Raw genomic sequence first — 12,972 nt, 5'->3', positions numbered from 1 at the left:
ATGATACGGTATTTCTTACCATCATCAAATGAACAACTACTTTGTGAATCTAATAGTGTATCTCGTATATAACCCATAATTGTTTTCAAGAAAATTTTTCGTTTCTATTGTAATGACAGCTAGGAAGTTCGTATCGTAATTCCGATGTTGAACTTCGTCTGTAACGCAACCGAATGCACAGCAGCACGATACATCAACGAAAAATAATCCGGGAAAAAATAAACGTGTTACACACTCCTGTTTGCATAATTATTTAGTAATAAACGATTTTACTTTTCAGGTATCGTGCATAATATTCACATAACGTAAATAATACAATAATAACAGAATAGCTCACTTTGTTCAGAACCTAAAAATATTAATATAAATTAACAATATTGTTCTGACTGTCCACGACTCTACACAGGTCCACAGAATGCCACTATGCGTTGTTTATGTGAGCATACTATTATCGTCTGTAGCGAGCGGTAGCAGAGTGGAGCGCTGTGACAGCTATATTCCTCGCTGTAATAAACTGAAATCTACTGTTTTGGTAAGAACTTTCTACCTATGTTCTCCACCGCTATGACTCTATTCACGTGCAAGTAAACAAACCGTAGCCTACCTATAGTAAAGTAACAGCATACCTGTTTCATCGGGCAACAAGTTTCGCTGCCTGGTTATTACTAATAGATAGTTAAAAAGTAAAAATAATAGTGAAATGTGTAATAATGAACATAATAAATTGTAAGAAGAACAATTACACACTTTTATATAAGTACCAATAAAGTTACTTAATTGTAAAATTGAAAATAACTATTAATAGTTATTTCAGTATCATTAGTTCCCTCTATATACAAAAATAATATATGCATGTACCATACAAACACTGAATACCGTCATTTTCCATAACTATGGTCCTGGAACTCAACTTTGGGCCATTCAAATTTTGTACTCCATAACTCCATGCTCTACTGTGGTTTGAAGTCAAGTCACTGCAGCTATCTACGAACTGTCTATGTTACTTCTACAATGTTCTTTGAATAATATCGTGGGCCACAGTTGTATTCCAGGACCATAGTTACGGGAAATGACGATACTCGTTCCATCCCAAATTAAAAATTACAACTAGAGACCAAGAAGAAGTTGTTGTTGTTGTTGTTGTTGTATTGTCATACCGAATATGATTCGTATCTAATTTAAAGTGCCGTAAAGTGTGTAGAAAAATATGCCATCACCAAACACAAAAGGATTGTCATACAAAACTTTTAAGGATAGCACCATTAGTGAGAATTACAATGTCGCCTCTTACATTATTATCAAAAAATAATTAATTGCTTTTAAGTTCATAATACAGAGACCTTATTATGACGTGAGGCGTGAAAATGGCGGGTGACTTGTGGCCCACTGTTCGCGTGGTTTTCGGCGAGCGCTTAAGCATTTCTTCGGCACTTCTACAATACCGTACAAGAGGGTAAAGTCGATAAAAATTTTGCAATTTTTGTATGATATTGAGGTTATCCAAGTTCCTCAGAAAATATCATTTTTTCGTCATATTCTTCATTTATGAAAGGCACGTTACAAGAAGTGAATTACAATCTATCAAACACTATTTTTTTTATTTGACTTGTAATCGAAGTTACCTGCTTAAGTAGGGTAAAGTTGATCACCATTGAATTTTTAGTTTAAGATCGATTTTAAAATATTGCGGAGAAAAGTCGATCACTGTTTATGTTTTTCAAAAACAAATTAAGTGTTTTACATATATTTTATTTGTTATAATGGGTGCAGAAAACAATAATTATCTACAATATATGCCAATAGGATTATATAGTGTATCTTTTCTTACTGTGATCATATAATTCGATAAAATTAGGCCTATAGGTTTCCACTGTACAAACTTGACCATGATTGCCAACTTATAAAACAAAAACATTTTAATATTTCATATACCAACAAATAAAGATTTAAGAATTCGAAATTTACTTGGAAATACCACACTTCAATTATAATCTAAAGTGCTATTCAACATTGCTTAGGTTTATGTCAGAAGTTATTTGAAATATTCCCCTCCTCATGTCACTTTAGAAACTACGTTGTTCCCATAGTCAGGTACAGAGGAGTGTACAAAATATGTTCCTTCGGCATTGCTTTTCTTACGCAAGAAATTCACCATAATTTCGTCTTCCTCTTTCCCCACTATCCCATCAATATAAGCTATACCATGACATTTTTCTGTTTATAAGTGCTAGTTGGAGGTATTTCTGTGAATAATTTATTCTTCCTGCTGGTCCTATCTGCTTCGAGTAAGTCGATGGCATGATCGACTTAACCCTACAAATGTACAAGTTTTCTTAAAATAATAAGTTTCAATACCAACATTTACGAACTGCAAAACTATTATTTCAGGATACAATCTCAACGAAATGTACTTACGTATACTTCCTGTCTCCTTTCACTGCTGACGATAATTTAGACTATGTAAGACTTTGTTTTCGTTTAAGAGAAAAAGTTGAGAATAACAATTTTCACTTCAACAGTAATTACACAGTGTTCCCATTGTTGGCATTCGCAGGCTTTTTGCTGTCCCTCTCGCTTACATTTGCAATGTCAGGCAATGAAGTCAGCATAACAAAATTTTAACAAATAACCGCGAGAATATATGATTTTCAATAAAAACTGCAAATGATCGATTATACACCCACTGATTGAATTTATCCACTTCTACGGTACATAACAGTTACATACATACTTACTTCCTTCCTTTCTTATGGCTTTTAAGAAACACGGAGATTCATTGCCGCCCTCACATAAGTCCACCATCGGTCCCTATCGTGAGAAAGATTAATCAAGTCGCTACCATCATATCCCACCTCCCTCAAATCCATTTTAATATTATCCTCCCATCTACGTCTCTGCCTACTCAAAGTTCTCTTTCTCTTCGGCCTCCCAACTAATACTCTATAGCTATGCTTCGGAATATGTATTTATATGTCTTTCTCGTGTTAAATTCTATCGTACCTGGTTAACATGCTTCGATCTGTTATTGGCCTTCTTCAGACAGGCAGATCATTTCAAACACGTTACAAAGAACATATCACAGCCATAACAAAATCACAAAACACTTCCACATATGCAGAACACATCACAAATGCTAACCAAACCTACAGAGACATCAACACAGACATGAAAATTCTACACATTCAACCAAAAAGCCAGAAACTAAACACACTAGAATAATATAAAATATACAAACACACAAAAACACATCCAAATTAAATTCTCAGCACACAATTCAATTTCAGAACACACACACTCTTTCACTCCACATTACACTACACAAATACATCCCCACAGAAAACAAAACAAAAGGCGCCAAGACCAGCAACAGCCACTTCGGAAGAAGGTCAATAACAGGTCGAAACATGTTAACCAGACACGATATAATTTACCACGAGAAAGACACATAAATACTAATTCCGGAGTGATATATTGTTAAAAGTTGTTTAATCAAGATGTGTAACTTTATATGCATTTCTGGATTCGTCAATACGTACTACATGCCCTGTTACAATACATAACAGTAGTAACAATAATAAATGTTCAATAATTTGGACTTACCACGCTCACAGTCGTTGCTGACAGAGGCCTCCATTCGCCACCATACACAACTGACATCTTCTGATAAACGAATTAACAGCACTCTGAAGTTCCAGTTCATTGATAGCCTCGATTTTTTCTCGAATATAGTACTTTAGTTCATCTATACTCTATAGAATTACAATTTTTTCTATAAACTCTAAATTTTACTGTTCCCCATAAATAAGACGTAATAATTTGTGGGCTCCACGAAGTCCAGATCTAACACCTGTGATAATACACACGTTTACGCAATGAGAATTTGTTGGCAGACATTACCTAAATACACAATAATCACTAAACTTTATACACTAACTTTGTATTCTTGAAGAATCAAGACTTTTGTAACATAAATTGTGACTACAGCAAATGCCATATGGCGACTGAGGATCTAGTACGCCGCAACTCTAACAGCCCGAACATCGCAGAGTGCGCAGGGAACGGGCCGCCAGTAATCCGCCCATTTCTCGCCTCACGTCATAATGTATCTGCTCAATGCACCCATCCCTACATTTTGGTAGAACTATGTAATGTTTACGACGAACGTATGAAATATGATAAGGTATGACAATTTTTTTGTTGCGAAATTCGAGATTTTGAGTAATTTATAGGCCTGTCTGGAGAAGCATAAAGCAGAAGAATTCCTGTCAGCGAAAAATAATGGCTCCATTAGACATTCTGCAGCTTATAAATTCTACCTTCGTATATTTAATACCAGAATTAGGTATTGTCCTGGATACCATCGGCCAGATACATTTATTTTTTTTAATTGGAACACGAAAATATTGACAAAACAAAAGTTCTGAATGTTGTGAAGAAATGACATGTCCTTGAATCACAAAATCACAACATTGCTATGAAAAAATTAAAACTGCTAAGGTGGACCAGTGGCTGAGCACTGGATTTATAAATCTATGGTCCCGGGTCTGATCCACACTTTCCTCCTGAATATAACTAGGCCCCGGATTTTTATGTAATATGAAAGTGCAAAATATGTACATAAAAATGTAGTAAATATCGGGGAAATATGTAATTAAATATGTAGTATTAATAAAATATGTAATATAAAGTCACTATTTATTAATACATTAAATTCACAAAAATTTCATCACAATTTAATTGGTCAGTCCAAGTGGGAGGATATAGCCTGGAAAGTAACTTGCCATTTCCACGTCATTTTAGAGTTTGCAAATACAACTTGTCTCTGCCACAATTTATGCTTTTTTTCTTGTGACTTAAGATTTCATAGAAGAATATTTTTCTGTGACACATATAATGGTATTTTGATTTGCCTGACACCCGACCCAAACCCTTCACTAATAGCCTACTTTACGCTAGATAACAGTGACACCTTTCTCGTAATTGCACATTTCTGCACAATTCTCATATTATTATTAATAGCCTACTTTCAATTTGTAACATAAATGAATGACCGGCGCACTTAACCATCCCAGATTCCGAGAAAGCATTAGGGAAAATGTATAGAGTTGAGGCATTCCGAACTACTATGTTCTACAGACAAAGATTTGGAAACCTAGTTTTGTTTGCTTTTTATTTATAAAAGAACTATTCTCTTAAGCCAGCTTAGAAATTGAAGTACTTTCTATAGTTGTGAACAAAACATAACGACGTCATTTCCGGGCCCTCCCTCTTTACCAACATCGTGTACTATAGTGAGAACAAAAGTCGGCCCTCCATGCGGAGTAATGGGACAGGGACGTTAAGATTTATATGTCCATATATATATATATATATATATATATATATATATATATATGCAAAATAATTAAATAATTTACTCTGAAAAATAAAAGGAATTTAATTTAAAAAATTAAAAATTCAATAATTGCGTAGATATGTATAAAAATGTTACATTCTTTACATAATATGTAAAATATGTAATATTACTGAGAATATGTAAAAATATATAGAATAAAACTCAACTATAACCGTATCAGAACCACAAATCGCCGACATTTGTCATTTTCAGTAGTCTACAAGTAAAGGAATGCAATATGTAATTACATAAGAATCCGATCTCTAATTATAAATTGTGTTGGACAAACCCGTGGCCCAGGTATCGCAGGGGTTTTCCTGCGGGAGCTCCTTTTCAGCTGTGGCATCCCAATAAATCTTCATCATCATCTCATTTCATCGCGGGTATAGAGTAGGCCAGGATCCAATGGCGTACCCTGGGCAACGACTCTGTCGGCAAATTGGTCTTCAAATTGACTCCATATGGGTGAATAACGAACAGTCAAGTATCCGCCAAGAATAAAGATGACAAAATTAAACAAATAACAGGTTTGGAACAGCATGAAGATGGATGTTTTGCTTTTCAATGGAATATTCCAGTCCTAGTAGACTAGTTACGCAAACGAGTGAAGTCCTTTACTTGCGCCAAGTGTGAGTTTATAACACGGGTTACTATTCATGTAAGACTAGATGTTATGAAATGTACTGCATGTGAAGGGTTCACAGAAATGTAAAATCACTTCTCTTAAATTTTACAGGGAAGCATTCCTTAACTTTCACTTCTCAGAGTGCAGAAATAGAATAGGATCGCTAACTGACCTCATCAAAGACAAAATATAAACAGTGCAGTGTGCCAAACTTTAATGCTCCTTCGAGCGCATCTTTCTCTTATTATTTCTTAACTTTAATACATTGATAAAACATAATCACTTTACATCTCATTTAGTTTAAGTTACAATGTTGCAATATATGCTTTTTTCCATTCTGATTTACTAGAAAGATGGTTCATTTTATGACACAGCAGATGGGATTAAAAACCAAAAATAAACAAAAAGTGACTTAGCTTTTTCTTTCCGTTAACTCTTCATACGTATGACGAAACTACTTGGGAAGAAGGGTTCAAATGAAACTGTATCGCTATTGACACATTACATTGAAATCTCCTTACGTGAAGAAGTTAAAGCCATACACCTGTTTGTTCAGTGACAATAAGAGGACGAAATAAAAAAAAAATTAATGGTGCAGTTCTTAAGCTCACTGCATCAGAAAGTTTTCTTCAAATACATAATTACTTCCCTGAACTCAGACATTCAATTGAGGGGCTTAGAACAAAAACCAGATAAGTGACATTCGCAAGTCTCTCGTGGCTCCGACTTAAAGAACGTAGAACTTTACACACTTTCTCTTTACTCTTTCGAATACTGCACACTTCAACACCAAATTACCTTTCTTCTCGTTTCTCTTATCTATACTCTAACCACGACGTAAATACCAGATCACTTATCTGTGGCACGCTAAGTATACCTCTTCATAGAACATCTTGTTATTCATCATCTTTTACAATATCCACCTCGCGTCAATGGAATTCCTTGTCACAAAGTAATAGGGGCTGCAAGACAACAAACACCTTTAAGAACAGCTTAAAAGATAACCTTATTAGCATTTCACTCCAATCATACTGATTTAAAATATCACTGACTACATTGTTACTTTTTTCTTTAGACATCATCCTGATTGTGCCGTATTTTAATTGTCTCATAATAATCTCTTTCTATTATCTAATATTATTTGAAATATATTAACATTCTATGTATTTTAGTTTAATTCTGCTACACAGTTTATTTCAGTGTTTAATTAATAGTTCATAGTATTTTGTTGTTTAATTTGTAAATAACTCTTGTATACATGTAACTCTCATCTAAATCAAATTGTTGAATTCTTTGTACGTTCATGCATATGTATATACACTTTTTGCTGGTTTAGTGGAAGAGAAGGTCTTACGGCCTTAACTCTGCCAGCTAAATTATTATTATTATTATTATTATTATTATTATTATTATTATTATTATTATTATTATTATTAAAAAAATTAGGTAAGCGCGTGTTGTGATAGCCCGAAAGGATGTGTCTTTGGGATAAAATCAGGTAAGTGATCACACAGTGCAGTGCTGCTATATGGGCATCATTTCACCAAACTAGTGTATAATATTTCATTGCATGTAGAACTTTAACTGTAATTTCCTCAAAACTAGGTTTATGTCACTTACCTGCTTTTTGTTCTACGCCCCTCAATTATGCCCTGCGATTGGGTCATTTCTCAGCTCGAGAAGATCAAACGAGGAAAGGAAATTTTTTTACTCCTGCTGGAAGGGTAGTATGAAATAGTATCTTCGGCTTCCAAGAAGTTCTCAGTTCTAGGAGTGCGCCAGGATATGTTATTAGATTGCAAACTACAATATTTACACACCTATTTAACACTTAGTTCACTAAGATAGTTTTTTTCTCAAGTTCCAGTGGCTGGGTACATTTTGAATTCATTATTTTTAAGGTGAATTTAATTCCTTTTTCTTTATTCATTAATTTTTTCAAATTTTATTTCAAGAAAACAATGTTATTTGAACACTTTTTACACTTGACACACTAAATATATATCTAATGTTAATCATACTCATTTTTTCTTAAAAAACCAAATTTTATTTGAATACAACCAAGTTTTTTTATCAATTCTTGCACATTATACGGATGAGTTTTTCCGAGTCACCGTTGCAAATCAATTCTTTACATTGACTACATTTCCATTCTCTTTTTCTAGTTTATTTATTTATTTTTATTTATTTATTAATCAATCAATCAATCAATCAATTAATCAATTAATCAATTAATCAATCAATCAATCGATTTATTTATTTATTTATTTATTTATTTATTTATTTATTTATTTATTTATTTATTTATTTATTTATTTATTTATTTATTTATTTATTTATTTATTTATTTATTTATTTATTTATTTAATACTTTACACTTGAGCTACATTACTCATTGCAGCCCGAAAGAGTAGAAGCTCGTGCTCGGGCGCAGTTCAGATTAGTTATACAAAATATATCACAAAATTAAGAGAGTTCATTAAGCACAATAACATTAATAAATGGTAAAATAATACAGCATGTAATAATAGGGTCTATATACAAACAGAAAATACAAAAGTACATAAATATTAGGATATCAATTTTTAACTCAATTAGCTTAAACAATTAAATAATTAATCTGATTTGTTTTTTAAATCTGTGTGTGTTAAGTGTACTTAGCTCAGGGTAAGCTCTAATTAATTCATTATATAATATTTTGGATCCAAAACTTCTGCTGTGTTTTAATCCAGCAGTTGTGTGGCATTTCGGAGTATTTAGAAAGAAACTGTAATTTTGTATCGTATGGTATTCGTGAGAATCAAATTTAAATTTATTGTGGTTTTTATGGAAGTAAATCAGCAATGTTTGTATATAAATTTGTTCTAGATTTGATACACCAAATTCCTGAAAAATTAATTTTGTTGGGTAATCAAAAGGTTTATATAGACAAATTTTGATAATTCTTTTTGGAGCAAATTTAAAGGAAGGATGGTGAGTCGATTTTGCCATTCCTCCCCAACCTAAAATACCATACTGAATTATTGATTGAAACAGAGCTAAGTACACAGTACGCAGAACATAAACAGGTAAATAAGAGCGTAGGATGGAAAATTTGTGGATTGTTTTACGCAATCTGTTACATAGGAAGGAGATACGCTTGTCCCGTTTTAAATGTTCGTCAATAATAATGCCTAAATATTTAACTTGTGAGGATATACTCGAAGCGTTACATGAGCAAGTAGGTAGGTTACAATCATGTATTGTTATACTTCTGTTATTATTCATTTTTAGTTGCTCAAGGCCATGTGATGTTAATGAAAATGGTATTAATTTTGTTTTAGAAATGTTCAAAGAAAGTAAGTGAGCATCCAGCCATTATTTAATAGTGTTAATACCACAATGTTAATAGGTAAAAGTTAATGTTAATAGTTGGAACAGTAACAAAATATTTTAAATAATAAATAGATTCAACTGTTACTGAGTGGATTTTATTTTAAATCATTTAAAAAAGTATATATATATATATATATATATATATATATATATATATATATATACAGGATATTTCAAATACACGGCAAAATGTCAGACGCAGATTCCACACATGTAGACGGTAAGAAAATGTTATATAAACATAGGTCCGGAAATTGATTATTGAGATATCAGACATTGAAGCATGTTAGTGCTGCAAACTAATGGTACAAAATTGACTTAGTACAGTACATGCAGCTAGTCGTGGCTGGTAAAGATCAGTGCTGAAAGGAATCTGTCAGCACTCGTAGATGGATTTTAGTAGTTTAAACACTAAATTGGTATGCATGGACTCACCTTTATTTTATTGTGGACAAGTTTCTATTAGATGCTGCTGCTGTCATGAGGTGGCGTGAGTAAATGATTTAAAAGTGATAATGCACATCTACGTACAGTTTCTAAGCTAGGGATGGAGGAAATAATTTAAGTATCGAAATATTAATACTGTAAACCTAATTACGATTATCGATAAATATATCAGAAAATATATCGAAACAATTATCGATATAAAAATGTCATATAAACATAGTTCCTATTCTCAATATTTTCAGTTACACTAATTTAAAGTTCTTTGTAAAATACGTTTTTTCTTTAGTTTGATGGTAAAAGAGTAATACAAATACAGAATGAACATTTCAGAAATATCATTTCTTTAACTTACAACTAAAAAATTACTACAGAGCATATAGAAATATGTTAACTCTTATCATTCGAAAAACGAAAATTAAATATTATGAATCCAAATTTGATAGATACAAAAATGAACCTAAGAAATTCTGGCAAGTTATAAATGAAGCTACAGATGTAAATGTACAAAATAAACAGCCAATCAAGGAGTTAGAAAACGATAAGGGTGAAATATTAAATTGCAGAAAAGAGATTGCAAACGAATTTAATAATTATTTTTCAGAGATAGGACACAAAGTTACTTCTAACATTAATAAGTCAAATTTTAACTCTTCTCTACAAAATGAGACACAAGATGAACATTTAGCTTCCTCCATGTTTCTCTTCCCTGTAACTGAAGATGAAATTATTATTTTGGTTAAGAAGTTAAAACATAATGTTGCTCTTGGTATAGATGGAATTAAGAATAATACTTTCAAAATTATTATCAAATATATATTAAAACCCATGGTTCATACTTTTAACTTATGTTTTGTGCAAGGTATATTCCCAGATGTTTTGAAATGTGCCATAGTAATTCCAATATACAAATCTGGAGATAAAAATAATTTAAACAACTATAGACCTATATCTTTACTTCCAACATTTTCCAAATTGCTTGAAAAATGTTTAAAGAATAGATTAATAAATTATTTAGAAAAATATAAAATCCTCTCTAAAAATCAGTTTGGTTTCCGCAATAATATTTCTACTGTTGATGCTCTTATTAATGTTACTGGAAAAAGTATCAATGAACTAGATATAGGAAACAAATGTTTGGGTATTTTCTTGGATCTACGGAAAGCTTTTGACACTATCAATCATAATTTACTTTTGGACAAATTACATACTATTGGAGTTAGAGGTATAGTTTTAAAATTATTCCAATCATATTTTAGTAACAGAAGGCAAATGACCAAAATTGAAGATCAATTTAGTGAATACAAATATATTGATATAGGTGTACCGCTAGGAACAATTTTGGGACCTATTTTATTTCTAATATATGTTAATGATCTGCTAAATATAAATTTAGAAAAATTTAATGGATCTATATATTCATATGCGGATGATACAGTAGTTATTTTCAGTGATTTTTCTTGGCAGGAAGCATATAGAAATGCTAATATAGGTGCTAACATTGTTAAAAAATGGCTTAATTCCAACTTCCTTTCTTTAAATATATCTAAATCAACTTTAGTACCTTTTTCTTTAACAGCTGCCAGTGTTAAAAATTTAAAATTTAGCGATAAATATAGACTAATAATACACAGTGAAAATTGTTTAGATCCCAAAAGTTGTAAATGTCCATCTTTGTAAATGTCAAATATCTGGGTATCATTATTGATCAGAATTTAAAATGGCCTCATCACATTACTTATATTTGTAAGAGGCTTCGTAAAACAATTTATAAATTCGTTAATCTTCGATGCTACTTACCTATTAGAGTTCTACGAAATGTTTATTTGGCCATTATTCAGTCTATCATTCAATATGGTATAATTGTTTGGGGTGGAAGTACAAAAATTAATCTTAGTCCGTTAAATTTACTACAAAAACGGATAATTAAAATTTGTTTGAAGAAACGTTTCGATTATCCAACTAAATTAATTTATTCTGAATTTAATGTATTTAATATTGAACAAATGTATAAGTATACGCTGTTAAAATGTTATCATAAAAATCGTAATAAGTTTGTATTACAGACACACAATTATGATACAAGACGAAATATTAATTCAACATTAGTAGAACCTAAATGTCTCACATCTGCTGGTCTAAAGCATAGCATAAATTTTGGCCCTCGGTTGTACAATGCTTTAACTAAATTACACCCAGAACTTCTAACATGTAACCCACTAACATATAACAAGAAAATTAGAAACGTGTTAATATCTTCAATTTCATTAAATAAATTTATAGTCTATGTGTATGATTTAATCAACCTATATTATATTTGTATTCTATAATTTTGACATATATTAGTCCTACTTTTCACGTGCGATATTATTCTTCTCTAGTGTTAGTATTATATTATATAATTCCATTGCCGCTGTAATTGTATTTTAGTTCCTATTTTATTTTACTTATTTATTTATATTATTATTATTTTTTGTTTTAATATTATATGTGAACTGCGACCGAGCACGAGCGCTGCTCATTCGGTCTCAAATTTTGTTAATACTACTGTATCTTCCTTTTATATTGCTTGTATTATTTTATTTGTATTTCTCTTTGTTTTTTTTTTTGTAATTATATTTCTTTATTCTGTATATTTGAATTTAAATAAATAAATAAACAAATAAATACATTTTAATTAGCAAGAATTATGAAGCTAAAAATATGCTTTGAACTTCTTAGTTGCTTTGTACAGACATATTTTTATATTTTTAACCAGAAAATTACATTATTCTTACGCACTTACCACAATAATTATTACAAATCACACCACTTCCACCGACTTAATTATTTGCAGTTAAATTTTGCATCCTAATTTACAGTCTTGGAGAGTTTACAACATATTTAAAAAAATGTCGCCGTCCGCTTGAGTAAACTTGGCCGCACACTTGTGAACGGCAATCGTCGCTCTACGTAAATGCATACTGCAATCTATGACTTCCGTAGCGCTCGCGCTGGCTGCACGCTAACCAAGATCATGCGTTCATAGCAATGCGTTCCAATAACAAAACGTAACTTTGTAAATATTGAGAATAGGACATATGTTTTTTTTTATTTTTAGTAGGTTATTTTACGACGCTTTATCAACATCTTA

Source organism: Periplaneta americana, chromosome 13, assembly GCF_040183065.1.
Source record: "Periplaneta americana isolate PAMFEO1 chromosome 13, P.americana_PAMFEO1_priV1, whole genome shotgun sequence".
NCBI classification, from domain to species: domain Eukaryota; kingdom Metazoa; phylum Arthropoda; class Insecta; order Blattodea; family Blattidae; genus Periplaneta; species Periplaneta americana.
Note: the sequence above shows the minus strand (reverse complement) of the source record.